Raw genomic sequence first — 16675 nt, 5'->3', positions numbered from 1 at the left:
TTAGCGTTATCATAGTGGTCAAAGTTAAAGCGTAATGTTTAACCTTGAAAACATATGTATAAGAATTTTACAAACGTTTGATGATGGAATTAGTGTTATATGTTTGTTAACGTGCAAACTATAGAGTTTGTCAAATATTAAAACAATAGCAGAAAAATGTACTGAACTGTATTGATTTCGCCAATATATATGTATAATTGAAAAAATTGTGTACATAGTGGCTACTCATCATTTACAAGAGATACCTGTTAGAACTTAACTAAGAATGAACTGTTAGTCTTTGTGACAGTCCGCCTGGGAAGGTACCACACATTCATCGTATATGCCACTACTAAATAGCAATACTTAGCTTCTTAGCCGCTCATGCTATAAAAAAGATCAATACAAAATTAATAATATTGTCTGAGATCCTTTTTTTGCTAATGAAAATTTGGTATCTTATTTTTGCTTTATTACATACAACAACAACAACAACAACAGCCTGTAAATTCCCAATGCTGGGCTAAAGGCCTCCTCTCCCTTTGAGGAGAAGGTTTGGAACATATTCCACCACGCTGTTCCAATGCGGGTTGGTGGAGTACACATGTGGCAGAACTTCTATGCAGTCAGATGCAGGTTTCCTCACGATATTTTCCTTTACCGCCGAACACGAGATGGATTATAAAGACAAATTAAGCACATGAATCAGCGGTGCTTGCCTGGGTTTGAACCCGCAATCATGGGTTAAGATGCACGCGTTCTAACCACTGGCCCATCTCGACTCTTATTACATATTACAATGGTATATGACAAATTATTTTTTACTAGCGACCTGTCCGGCTTCGCACGGGTGCAATACTGATTCCAAATATTCTATAGAATTTGATTACTTAGGACATCACATTAGAAACATCTAAAATTATCAGTGTTTCTTTACTATATTGTCCATGTATCATACACAAAAACCCTTCCTCTTAAATCGCTTTATTTATTTAAAAAAAACTGCATCAAAATCCGTTGCATCATTTCAAAGATCTACGCCTACATGCGTGACAGTCAGCGGAATCTACTTTGTTTTATACTATGTCATGATAAATATTTTTTTGTAATATATCTTAAGTAGATAAATAATGTTTAAAATCGCTTCATTTAATTATACATACTTAAAGTGCAAGTTTCAACACTGATCGGAGCGTGGACGTTATAGTCACTATCATCATTATCTAGCGGGGTTTTAATGACCCTCGTTTTTTGTGGATAATGGAATGCACCGCGCCAGCTCCGCGATTACAGCGAGATGAACTTTAAACGTTTTCAATCGATTCGAAATTTAAAAAACGAATGCTGTATTTTCTGCTAAAAGGGATGTTCTAGTTTTCGCTGTTCTTGATGGCTGTTCACCGTTTTACTTGGTACTAGATTTGGGTAGGTAACACCCTACTTTATTCTTTTTTTTATGGAATATCTTGGCGGACGAGCAAAGACGAAGACGAGCGAACCCATAGACGATGACGCTGTAAGAAATATTAACTATTCCTTTCATCGTCAATGCGCCACCAACCTTGGGGACTAAGATGCTATGTCCCTTGTGCCTGTAGTTACACTGGCTCTCTCACCCTTCAAACCGGAACACAACCATACTACCTACTGTTGTTTAGCGGTAGAATATCTGATGAGTGGGTGGTACCTACCCAGGCTACCATTACCAAGTATTTCTACCATTTATCAAGTATTGTTTTTAAATTCACAATGACAGGAGTTTCCATTATTAATTAGAGGCGCAAAAGTTTCTTACATTGCCAATATCTTCGGGTGATGGTGACCACTTTTTACCAGTTACATACTTTTATGAACAATAAATAAATGTTGGAGTAAGTATAGTTTTGGTTATGAGCCTAAGATACATTTTCACTATTACATAAAACTGAATTAGGTATTTACTTTTTTAAATTGAAGCTTCATCTTGTGTTAAGACTAAGGGCAATAATGAAACGGCACAAACCAAAAACGTGATGGTACCGCGATCTGTGGGATCAAGGACGTATTGACCATTGAATGACAGAACCAGCATTGATGTGAGCTAACAGCGGGAAATAAGTCAATATTATTGCAGCGATGTAGGTCATCGCTTAATGCTGATAAGTTGTTAAGAAAAAATAATTAATAAAACGCCACCAAAAATTACAATAGATCTTTGGAGATATATTTTCATAACGTGATATTTTTTGAATAAACAAATGATCCAATGATTGCAATCAGAAGTCTGGAATTATTTGCCGTCGGTCAAATAAACATAACTTAAATCAAAATAAACTTTATTCAAGTAGGCTTTTACAAGCACTTTTGAATCGTCATTTTACAATTAAGTGAAGCTACCACCGATTCGGAAAGTAGATTCTACAGAGAAGAACCGGCAAGAAACTCAGTAGTTACTCTTTTTCAACATTTAAAAAATACAAAGTTATGTTAGTTATATACAATTATTTAAATTAATATATCCTGCTTGGAAACCAACAGGTATTAACTCTACGCTTCTATCATCTATACGTATAAAATCTTGTACCAAATAATATGCCTTTTTACCAATGTATTTTTTATAAACGATTTGAATTTAGGAAACGGCAAAGTTAAAAATCTCTGCGGAATTTTATTATGGAAACGGTGCAAAGTTAATATATGCATGTATGCCTGCACATTATAACATATACAATTAAACAATTAAAAAAAACGTTGTAGAACTATCTGTTGATGATAATAATTTTACAATAAATGAGGTTAACTTAAGAGATTTCTGTAATATACATTACAATGCGTCTTTGAACGTTATCTTACGTTCGATTACTTATGTATATCAAAAAGCAAACTTTTAGCTTATTTAAGGAAAGTATTATAGTTTTTTTTTCATGGTGAACGATGATATAAGAATTTAAATCTCATGACAAACTGTTTTATTAATCAAAAAATATAAAAATCGTGTATTTGAAATTCTTAATTACCTATATGTATTCATTATTATTTAATATTATAAATGTATAAATAATTTTGTCTGTCTGTCTGTCGCTCTTTCACGACCAAACCCCTGAAATAAATTTCTTGGATATTTGAAATTGGATGAAATTTAGTATGAAGCAAACTTGAATTCCATGAAAGGACATATGCTACTTTTTTGACATGACAAGATGACAAATAACTTCCTAAAGCAAAGCCGCGGGCTACTAGTATACTAATAAAAAGTAATAAACAACTACAGTAATATTATAACAAGAATGACGCAAGAAAGCCAGCACCATTGGAAAACCCGTTGAATAGCGATTCCGCTCCGCTGACCAAAAATGAACTAACTAACCTGTCAATACGGCATTTAAAAGATGATTAAATATTTAATGCCCTACCTACCTTACATAACCAGGAAAAACATATTTGCTTCTTTTGTTCGCTTCACATTTTTCCCTCTCGCACTGGGGTCTGTCCGCGTTTCCCGGGAACGATTCTGAATCCATCAAGACTCGTAACATTATCACGAATAATTCCAAGGAGTTGAATAAAAACAAGAACGTCGATGGTGACAGGAGAACTTGTTATTTCATCAGTAAGAGAACCGTGGCTGAAAAATGTTCTAAGCCTTGGACAAGAAAGATCGTGGAGGCCGAGAGAGTCCCTTGCACACTATTTGGTTGGCGGAAAAGCATGTGGGCCATCTGATGGCTTGTAGTCACCACCGCCCATATACAATGGCCCTGTAAGAAATATTAAACATTCCTTACATCGCCAATGTATCACGAACCTTGGGAACTAACTTGTTATATCCCTTGTGCTTGTAGTGACACTGACTCACTTACCCTTCAAACCGCAACACAACAATGCTAAGTACTATTGTTTGGCGGTAGAATATCTGGTGAGTGGGTGGTACCCTACCACCAAGTAACTCAAAATGCAGCGGTGTTCACAATCGGAGATCATATCGATATGTGTAAAATGCATTGTCTAAAATTGTTCCACGATTTATGGAATGTAGCGCATGGAACCAGTGACCTGACTCTTTAGTTGATAACACTAGAGGCATAACACGACATCGGCGCGACACTATGTTGTGTAACATTCCGAATCTAAAAGTTTTTGTTTGGTAATTTCCTTGGGGATATCGTCGTTGGGACACATTACCTCCCAATTCTATATAACCTCTGTAACATTTTTGTTTTAAGCTCATTTTGATTGTAAAATTAGTGGACAAAGGCTTGAAATATTATGTCCCTAAAGTTTAACGTAATTTGAAAATAATTTCCAGGTAGGAAATGTTTTCTATTGATTAATGTTCTTTAAATATTGTCAATTGAAGTAAGTGTTTGTAATAATACAAACACTTACTTCACTTAACTTGGTGATAGGGTTTTGTGGAAGCCCGCCTGGGTGAAGGACCATTCACTCATCATATCATATTATATTCTGTCACCAAGATTGACTAGTGCGGTTATGCCCGTTTGAAGAGTGAATGAGGCAGACTAACTATAAGCACAAGAGAGATAACCTCTTGGCTTCCATGGTTGTTGGCGTATTGACAAATGGTAAATATTCTTTAGAGCGCTAATGTCCATGGACGGTGTTGAACATTTACTGTCCGTCTCATCATAAAAAAATGGAAGATTGTTGCTAATACACAGGATACGAAAAGTAGTTTGTTTATTTTAAAACGATATTGACTTTGAGGCTTATAATATGAGGAAAGGGAACCTGACCGAAATTTAAATCGCATACATGTTTTTTATACCCATCCAAAAGTTTATTTATCTTTAATTAAAGTCAAACAAACTAAAAAAAAAAAAAAAGATTTTAATCGGACTGGTCCGAAAAACCGAGTTTTTCATTTATACACGGTCACTATTTTAATAACTTCCGATTTCATGGTCGATAACAGACACCCAGCGGAGCGCTATGAATAAACAAAGCAACAACGTTTCCAGTATACCTACTGTGTAAATAAAAACTTCAATATTATGTCAGATCGAAAACGCAACTTCTATCCGGCCAGGTTAAAAAAATATCAGTATTATTTCTATGTAGTTGCAAGTAGGAGGATAAATCCAGCGCTACGGATGAGGTCTACTACTATGAGGTTCAGATTATGCACGAAGCTTACCAGAAGAAAAGAAGTAAAAATCACACAATGTATTATATTTTAGCTATATAAAAAGTTCTTTAGAAAAATTAGGAGGCATAGGAAGATTTATGTTTGATTTGCCGTTTTTAGGAGCAGAGATAGCCTATTGGTTAAACTCAGTCAAGCACCATTGAATTTTCGTGTACTTAATGTGTGTTTATTATTGCTCGGCAGTGAAGGATAACTTCGTGAGGAAACCTGCATGTGACTAATTTCAACGAAATACTGCCACAGGTTGCTGGATAGACCGTATTAGAGCAGCGTATTGAAACATGCTCCAATCCTCAACGGGAGAGGAGGCCTTAGCCCAGCAGTGGGAAATTTACAGGCAGTTGATGATAATGACTAATTAAATTACAGTTCTAAGAATGTATTAGATTTTTTGGTAACTGAAATTTAGTAAAACTATGAAAACTTCATAAGAACATGTGAACGGAACAAAATGTATATACAGTATAACCGAGCCTTTATCGGTGTCACTTTCAGACATCCACCTCGTGTGAACGGCTTTCCAGAGTTATTATGCAACACTAGCCGTTTTTAGTTTGAAATTTCTTTTGAAGAGATAAGAATGAAAACGCAGACAAATGCTATGCAAATACTTCTTTTGAATATTTTAGAATGTATTTAAAATTGTCAAGAAGACATTATGTTTAATATTTATACACTCGCTAGCTGTGCCCGCGACTTCTGGCGTGTTTGAATAACAAAAAAATATTGTTGTAGCCTAGGTTACTCCTTATTACATCAGCTAACTGTCCGTGAAAGTCCAGTCCAAATCAGTCCAGTCTTTTCAGAGATAACCCGGAACAAACAAACGGAAAGACAGTGAAAAAAATTATACAAATTTTATTTGATATATGTACCGAGTATACATAGATATACATTTAGTAAAAATCGGTTATTTTTATATAACAAACGGACACTCCAAAATTATTATATGTACATATATAACAAAACAACTACATCATTGGGCTAGTTGCTTGATTATATCAGATCAGGTGCTGAGATCAGGAACGTAAAAAATATTATCGACGTTTATTTATAGAATACTAGTAGTCGCCGCGGCTTCGCTCGCGATTTAGGTGTTGAATTAATTTGATTAATCATGTGTTAAGCAAAAAAGGAGTTTTTCTTGGAGTTCAAGTTTGCTTAATACCAAATTTCAACAAATTCGGTTCAGTGGTTTGGTCTTGAAAAAGCAACATCGAGCGGGTCCCGAGATGCGTAGAATAAAGATATTCTACATAATACGTTTATCTTTTTTCTTTACCCTGCTCTTGTATATACAGAGAGAATGGAAGTAAAGGATATGCCTTTACTTCCATTCTCCTTTACTATTCATCAACTGTTTCATTTATTTCCATTTCTCTCAATTCTCTCCTCACACACCATATCCATGTCTTCTAGCTATGATCTCTTCTTCTCCAACACTCTCCACTCATGGCCATCACATTTAGTTACGTGAATACTACGTTTACATATAAGTAAATATAACTCTCTCGGTTTTCACGCCAAAGTGACGTGAAAGTCACCATGACTTCCAAAAATCATAGTTATATTCCTGCAAATGTACTTTAATGGAACATTAATTAATTATACATTCACAGTTTAAAAAGTGTGACTCCATCCATTAGTAAGCCCGTGGCAATTGTTTTTTATAGTTTTTGAGTTTATCTCGTTCTATCTGATAGTCAGAAGCCGCGAACTTTGTGTCATAATATGTAGTGAAACTATACATATAATGTACATTTTATAAATAATACTTAACTGAATATTTTATCAAAAATAGCATGAGATTTTAAAAATAGAATACGAAACGACCTTTATCTTCTTTCCGTTCAAAAGAACTTTTTCTAAATTTAAACGATTCTACATTGCCGTACATTCGTTCAACATTCTCTTCCTAAAAAGGAAACCACGAAAACGATAGAGTCACCGTAACTTTGACATATGGTTAATGTCGATAGACGCGAAATAACTGTTGACTTAAAAGGAATCACTGGTTATATATCAAAAAGCAAATTCAAAAATGGAAATTTCGCACAACGAATAAAACGAACGTTTTCAAACGTCGTGCATTACGAGCGGTCACTCACATTGACTCTTGCAAAGGTGCTTTTAAAAGGAAAACGCAAGCTAAAACTGCCAATAGCCTGACGGTTCGTTACAGAGTTCAATCGACATCGACACTAGAGCTGAACGTTTGAGTAGCGTCAAAAAGGCATCGACCTGTGGCCTAATTACGTTTGCATACGGGATCGGTTTTCAATATTATCATAAAAATGTGATCATACCCTTATAGTGATCGTTTCTTCGTGGTTAAGTAGATGTAATTGATATTTTTTTTATGGACACCACTGTTGGCTCACTTTAAGGTTAGATTGTATGGCGTGACGCCAATTGGCATAACAGTTTCTTATGACATGATGTTCTCTACTCCCTTGTGCGTACTCTGAAAGGCATCTCGTGTCGTCCAAATTTTTTAAAACTATATAATTTTAAATACAGTTGAATAATTATCGAACACAAAATGTATATCAACGAATCGTAGTAAATACTTTAAGAGCATCGGAGACGACATTACGTTGCCAAATAATTTGATTGTACTCATCTATACATACGTATAATAAATAAATAATTGGAGTGTCTGTTTGTAATATTAAAATAACCCTTTTTTACTCAATGCATATATACACGGTATATACTAAAATACAGTTTTTTTTTTACAATTTTTGTCGGTCTGTCTGTCTGTGTGTTTGTTCCGGCTAATCTCGGAACGGCTGGATATATTTTTCCGGGACTTTCACTGGCACATAACTGATAACTGATAATAGGGAGTACAAGTACAAACTTAGGATACAATAATATTTCTTTTTTGTTAAATTCAAACGCTTACAAGGTCGCAGGCACAGCTAGTAAGAAATATATATTTGTTTTATTAAATTGAATCCACTCAAGTTTTTCACTATTTCAATATTTCACAACTAGCTCATGAATGCTATATTTTTACAAAGCTATGAGTTTTATAAGCTCGTCGCGAGATTTACCTGTGTAGATAAAAAGATAAATTAAATAATTTTGTGTGAATAATTTTATTTATTAAAATTATCAAAATAAGCAAATACGAGTGCTTAACGGCAAGTTTTTTATATCATATTAATTGTGTCAAATGTGAAATGATATTAAATTAATAGTTAAACTATATCTATTCATTTTAGCGCATTTAATAAAAAGCTTGGTTTTAAAAAAAAGTCATTTAATTTTCATAAAATCATAACCATACTACACAATTATTTTATTATTATTAGCTGTTACTATTATGTAATAAATAGAAATGTGTTATAAATTATATTATGATAAATAAATGTTCTATATATATCCATTAATCCCATAAAACACGGTACCCTTACCTAGGATGGATTACCGGTCTAACAAGATAAGCAGTAACGTAGGAACCGCAGTCTACGAGAATGTGTCATAATCGAATTACTAGCTCAGGTTATTTGCAAGCCTGTTGACGTATGGGGGGTGTATTTAAGGGGAAATTGATCCCTAACAAGACCACAGTATTAGAAAAGGTTATGAGTTATTCAAACATCGGTTTCTTGTAAGTCATGTTTTAGACACTGTATATTTCTAGCTCCCAACAATATATACTAGTAGTCACTCGCAGCTTTGCTCGCGTTTTAGGGGGTTTGTTGTCATGTTTTAGACAAAGAAGTAGCCTATGCCCTTCCTTTGATGTCAAATTGCATTCATACCAAATTTCATCAAATTCGGTTCAGTGGTTTGGTCGTAAAAGAACGACAGACAGACAGAGTTACTTTTACATTTAAAATATTAATATATGTTTATATAATATGTATTTTGTTAGTTCAATGAACGAACACTATTTTGCACCAGAGTAAAAGTTTACATAAGTTTTTAAAAGTAGTAAGATATAGTTCATGGTTATAAATTCTCGTTTCAAAAACGACCATAGTTTGTGAGTCTTCGATAACGTATAGTAAAACACAACTTATATGTAGCATCGGTAAAATTCGTAAAACCGATCACATCCGAATTAAGTACACTATCCCAAATTATCAATATTTATTTTTTATGTGAACATGATCTTTATTCAAACGTAATAACTTGTAATATCATGTGACCGAATATATTCTTCAATTTGACACGTCGATTTACATGCACTTGCTTTCTTGGGTTGAACTGACCCAGGAATCTATAGCGACGAATAGCGTCGAATGCCGCGATAGGGAGCTATTTCTATTGGTTGTGTAAATTGGCAGTAATCGGTTTTATTGAATTTGCCGATGCTACATCTCAGTTGTGTCGTACTATTCGTAGTTGATTCTCAATTGTAAATAGATCAGGTTTCTCGGGCAAAATAATGCAACTGAAAATTTTTAAAGAAACTTCCCGATATTTCTCGGGATATCTTCGAAACTTCATTTACGTTGAATCTGGAAATGGAAGCAAAGTTTTTGGACTTTTAAGATATCCCTTTGGATATCTTTCATTTAAATAAAAAGGATCGAAATTTAAAGTTAGCAATGCGAAACATATTTATAACTTCCAAAATAGTTTTTTATCCATACAACTTTTCATCCTAATTTTTCACCCTTTAAGTTGATGTATCTTGAAAAAAGATTATAAAACTATCGATAAATACATACCTATTCTAAATTTAATTTTCAATATTTTTATCGTCAGAACTTTCCATTTAACATTTCATCCCCTTTGAAGGTTATTTTGAAAAACTACGACTTGTTATTTGGCGGTTAACCTACCCAGACGGGCTTGCACAAAGCCCTACCACCAAGTAAAACTCTATATTTATATATGGCATTTAAATTATGAATGTTCACACAAAACCCGTAAAAACTAAAACGAAAAATGTTAAATTTAATTCTTCTTACCTCGCTTTCGCGCCTTCCCCTCATTTTTATTCATTAGGTAAATAAAATTATACACCGTGTCATTTTATTCGAACATTTCCATAAAGGATGGTAACATTTTTTAAATGACAAAAAATATATTCTTGTTTTCGTTAAATCATCTATACACAAATTTATTTCGCGGTATTTTAAAATCAAATCAAATCAAAATATACTTTATTTGAGTAAGCTTTTACAAGCTATATTAATTGAAGCTAAAGAAGATTCTCACGAGAAGAACCAGCAAGAAAATCAGTAGTTCGACATTTAAAAAAACAGTCAGTTACATTATTATGTGATAAGAATAACGCTTCGTTTCGTAACAATTAATTAGGAATAAAAGTTTTAAAATAGTTATAAAATATAGACATTAATTACATATATTTTAAGAGGCATATAGATTAACAGAAGGCGAAAATTTAAATAAAGAAGCTGCCCTGATGTTTTCTTTGCTTAATTTCTTTTTATCTTACCCGGATGTGTCGGAAAATTTGCCGATGTCGACGTGTAGATTGAAATTCCGACACGTCATGTGCAATCAACCCGAAAAAGCTCCGTGCTGGCTTTTGCTCACCATAGGGCGCAGGTATTACTTTACTGTTACGTTATCTTTTTTTTTTCAAAGATATGAATTTATGGTGTATTTATTTCGTTATGTATGTACGTCATTCTCCTCCCCTTATCCCAATTTTTTTGGTTCGGGGCAGCATATCTTCTTCTTGCATACTTCTCTGTCTGACGTCATCATTTGTTCTCATTCTAACCATATCGTCTTTCACACAAGCCAACCATCCTTTCTTTGGTCGTCCTCTACCTCTATATCCATCCACATCCATACTCAAGACCTTCCTTACAACATATGTTCATACCATGAATTTTGTCACTAGGCAGCTCTATAGCTAAATCCGTGATCTCTACCAGGCAACCTGTAGACGGATTATAAAACTGTGGAAAGGGGTACAATTATTTTGAAATGTCAATAAATAATACTAAGCATATATATTATAATACACCTATCTAAGATGTATAGGTTACTCAATATTAATCATTATAATATTTCCCTAGAGTATCAATTTAATTTACATGTATTGCACAATTACTTTTAATTTGTTACTAGAACAATATCATTCAAAATTCACCTTATTCAAGTGGGTTCTCAAAAGCAATTTGATCATCGATCGTTATAATAGAAGATAAAATAAATTAAAAGCAATATTGATAACACCGAGAGGAACCTCTTTATTTTTATTAATCATATTACATATAAAAACTCAAAATAGATAAATATATATATTTATATTAGGCTCACAAAAAATAAGGCTTAAGTGGAAAGCATAAAAACATTATTCACCACGCCACTTATACACAGTCTTTCAATTAAATATTGTTTTTGCTATCACCATTAATAAGCGCTCGCGGTTACTTTAACTTCGCGTACAAAACATTTTATATGAAACATTTGTGTAGCCGAAAGGCTCATATAAATCGTTGTATCATACTTTATGAATGAACGTAAGCGAGTGGAAAAAACAGTACCCGGAAAATGAGAGGTTTTCTCGAATACGCCCATATGATAAAGTGATTTCACTGTTTCCCTAATAACAAGATAACCTATCAAAGGCATTTTCAACCGACTTCCAAAAGGAGGAGGTTATCAATTCGTCTGTATTTTTTTTTTTTTTTATGTTTGTTACCTCATAACTTTTCACTGGGTGGACCGATTTTGATAATTTTTTTTTTTGTTTGAAAGGTAGTGCTTCCCGTGGGGTCCCATTTTTTTTATTTTTTTTCCGATGATGGTATCCATGTGAAAACGACATAAGTCTTAAATTTGCATTACGTATATGCGCGACAAATAGGTGAATAACTGAAAATCACGTTAACCAATTTTGATAATTCTTTTTTTATTATAAAATATATACTTCAAGGGTAATTTGGTGAAAGCTTGGTAAGGTTCTGAGCACAGGATCCATGACAAAGTAACGGAACGGAAGGGAACGGAACAATTCTGAGGAGCACGTTAGCGATACTCGGTCGAATCTTTTATTTATAGGTTATTTGGATATTTGAGTCACCTTCCGTAATGTGGTTATGTTTATGTAATTATCATAGTCGAATATTATAATCAACTAGCTACCCACCCCGGCTTCGCACGGGTGCAATACTGATACTAAATATACTACAGAATTTGTTTATATACAACATCACATCGCAAACTTCTAAAATTATCAGTGTTTCTTTACTATATTGTTCATGTATTATATACACAAACCTTCCTCTTGAATCACACTATCTTTTAAAAAAAACCGCATCAAAATCCGTTACGTAGATTTAAAGATATAGGGACAGAGAAAGCGACTTTGTTTTATACTATGTAGTGATGGAACTCCTATACGGCTCGCAGTTAGGGTGGGGCATATGGGGCAGAATTTCTTACTATCTTTAATCAAATTTTGTGTATGTGATGTGATGTCATATGATGTACGAAATGTAGTTGGTCTTTTTCAAAGTTTTTTTGCTGAGTTCGATTACAGCTCTTTCGAGGGATCCTTGTAGTTTACGCCGCGTGACGTATTAAATCCGCATTTTCGAAAGTCTGTTTTTGCTTTATTCGCAAGTTTCCTTTGAAATTGTCCTCGAAGTAGTTTCTGACTCATATAAACGGAACGCTTAATCTATCCATATTAAAAAAAATTAGTTAGTCAACATCAGCTTCACTTAAAATCAAAAAATAAATAAAATTTTAACAAAAAGAAAAACCGACTTCAAACAAAACACTATTTTAAAACAAATGAATATGCACGAAAAAGTAATAAAAATAATTGCGTATTCAACATATTTTTTAGAGTCTTCCTAAGTTAAATGAAATGAAAAATATTAGACTACTTAAAAGTCGATTAACGATTATATCGTGTAGTTATAATTATTGTTATATTTGGAGTCGGTGTCAGCCAATAAAACCCTACAGTATATCTATCAAAAAACAATACGAGAATACTTTAACAAATATGTTTTTTACAAATTACCTTTTACACAATAATATACTGGATCAATCAAGGGGCTCATATCGCTTCTTTCTTTTGATTGTTGGGACAAGGGCACCGTGGCTGACACCGGCTCCAAATATACCAATAACTATAACTACATGATATAATCGTTAATCGACTTTTAAGTAGTCTAATATTTTTCATTTCATTTAACTTAGGAAGACTCTAAAAAATATGTTGAATACGCAATTATTTTTATTACTTTTTCGTGCATATTCATTTGTTTTAAAATAGTGTTTTGTTTGAAGTCGGTTTTTCTTTTTGTTAAAATTTTATTTATTTTATATCTTTATTAAATGAAATGGCTTATCAAATATTCATTATATAAATTGAAATGTTTATTAACTTTATGAACATAAGAATTAATAACATTAAATGCTTAAATATATACAAATACTAGCTGTGCCCGTGACGTTATACGTGTTTAAATTTAACAAAAAAAAGTAGCCGTAGTTACTTCTTATTATATCCGTTATCTGCCAGTAAAAGTGCCGTCAAAATCGGTGCAGCCGTTCCAGAGATTAGCTAGAACAAACAGACTGAAAAACTGACAAAATTGTAAAAAAAATGTGTTTTGGTATATATACCGTGTATATACGCATTGAGTAAAAAGGGCTATTTTAATATTACAAACAGAAACTCCAATTTTATTATATGTATTGGTGAACTAAAACTAGTTACTGTATAAATCTTGACCGCGTGGAATGGTGGCAAGATTGCTAGCAGTATTTCCCAGTTGAATCGCAATTGTGATCCTCTGGGCAAAAATGAACCAGCCCTCCTGTCACCAGTGGAGGCAATGAATTGTATATATATGGAATACAATTAGTACATACATTACATACACATTATGTAAACGGTAGCATCGGCAACTAGATTCCATTTATGTTGTTTTGCTATTTATAAATACTTAAATAATTAAACTTGTAACAATGTTTTCTCATATCGTAAGGTACGAAGCGAATCATAATTAATTTAAAAAATAAAATTGAATCGACTTAGCTATACTAGAAACTAATTTGAAACGGCCATTTTTTTAAGTGATCAAGTCATGATTAATGAACATCCGATATAATTATTCAGAGAGGATTTTTTTCCAACGAGTTGAACTTTAAAAGAATTCCATTCATTCGCTAATCGTTATCGTCGGCATTGAACAAAGAATCAAGATATTTTTTAATAAGAGCTTGTTAAAGAAAACACCGTGATTGCCTGAACGGGTTGCCTTCGATTATTTTAATGATTGAACGAAGTTTTACGTTTCTCTGAAATATCCTCTAACTGTGGGTACTTGCGTTTCATTTGCTTAGTTATTTTCGATATGAAAGATTTCTTGGAATTATTTTTATTTTGATTTCTTAGACCAACCAGTACAACTATCAGAATACTTTTTGAGTGAGGTTTTTGGGGTATCTAAAATATATTTTAGATAGTCAAGATTATAAGTTGATTTTGATTTATATTGGATAACTTCACATACATTACACTGATCCCAATGTATGTAGCTAGCGCACTAGTGTTATGGAAAATCAGAAGTAACGACGGTATCACAAACCCCCAAACCCTAGACAACGTAGAAAACTGAATAACTTTTTCTACATCGACTCGGCCAGAAATCGAACCCAGGACCTCGGAGTGGCGTACCTATGAAAACCGGTATACACACTACTTGACCACGGAGGTTGTCCTGGGATAAGTAAATACCAAAATCTTCTAAAAATAAAATTATTAACGAAATGGTCTCTCAATATTCAAAATTTGCTATAATTTATGTTTAATATTTATGACATATATATGTATCTAAAACACTGATACGTGACAGCAACATACATATATACTTTTAAGTATGTTTATACGAAAAGGGAACGTACCGAAACAATTAGTAATATTGAATTATAGGAGGAACGAAAAATGTCGGCTTGGTGTGAACAATTTTTGCGGTAATTTAATATGAAATAATTGAATAACGAACGCGGAGTTAGAGTAAATTTATTACAAGTATGTTTATATTTAATCCAATATAATTTAATAATATATATGACAAAACCAATACATTTCTAGTACAGCCCACTTTTTATATATTTATTATAAACATCATCTTTACATAGTATGAAAAAGTCACAACTCGCCATCTGGTGGCTTAGATCTTGTAAATTACGTAAGATTATATCCGTTATTTATCAAATAACAGATTCATTCAAAATGATTGTTTATGAATTAAATACGAGTATTATGCGTATTAAAAAGAGACGAAGATTGGTAGATTATGACCTAATCTACCAATTAAATAAATATATTTAGTAGTGTTGCTCTGATTTTAGAGGTAGGCAGCGTAACCAGAATTATTAGTATAGTATGACACCTTTGTTTCTATGGTTCTATCAGCCGAAATGTTCCAGCAGTTAGTTAGCGCATATCCTTACCGATTATGTGGGGTTTAGATCCTGGCAAGCACTACTAAATTTTCATGTGATTAATTTGTGCCTGTGATTCAATTGGGTGCTTTGCTCGTCTGCCTACCTATTTTAAATAAAAAAATTAACTTATCGTTTGGTACTATTCAATGATATCCCTTATCTCTTTATATTGTCTATTTATATCCTATATATTATATATTAATATACATATAAAAATTATACAGCCAATTCTAATCACAAGAAGATAAAAGCAAAATCAACAACATACACATCAAATCGACTCGATATCATTTGTCGAGAACTCAATAATCTATGATATTCATTACGTGTCTGCGAAAAATGACATCTTGAATACCCACAAATCTATTATCAGAACTTTGGAAGTAAAATTAAAGTAATATATATATATAATAGATATAAGATATAATAGGCTATTTGACTGGTTTTTAAAATCCCTTTTATATTATTTAGTAGGGGTTAAGGAACCCAGTAAAAGTTGATTTTTTATTTCTAGTACATATTTGCCGAAAAATATCATATTAAAAATTCCATTTTGAAATAACGCGCGAAAACGCTACTTGGACAAAATGGCGCTGCAATGGGGTCGGTGACGTCACTTTGCTGTATTTTAATCTGTGGTACATATAGTAGAAAAGCAAGGTTTACAAGAAAATGACTTCATCATAAGCCCGGCCAATCAGGAGCGTTTTGTGTCACGTGGCAAACGTTTGAAAAAATGTAATTTTATTTATTGATTTTTGAATAAATTAAGTATTATTTTCAAGTTTCGTTAGTAAATAACCATTTTTAAACATATTATATACAGTGATTGCAATAATTCACAATTTATTTTTCGCATTGTCAAATAGCCTAATAGGCTAATTGGAACGTTGTATTATAAATAAAGATATCTTAAATTAGAAAGAATTATTAAAAAGTAAAGTAAATTATTAGTAGTGTAATATGTAGCTGGCCTATTAGTAAATTCCTTAGAATACGTTAATCTAAGGTACCTTATGATTGCCATAGATAATACAAACATTAATTAAAAAGCCGTTAAAAGGAAATCTTAACCTACTAATTAGTGTAATTCCGTTCTAATTATATTATTATTTTTAAAAGGTTCGCTCTAAAGAT

The sequence above is a fragment of the Vanessa cardui genome, chromosome 5, assembly GCF_905220365.1.
Source record: "Vanessa cardui chromosome 5, ilVanCard2.1, whole genome shotgun sequence".
NCBI classification, from domain to species: Eukaryota; Metazoa; Arthropoda; class Insecta; order Lepidoptera; family Nymphalidae; genus Vanessa; species Vanessa cardui.
The sequence above is the reverse complement of the archived record's forward strand: the minus strand, read 5'-3'. Positions refer to the sequence as shown.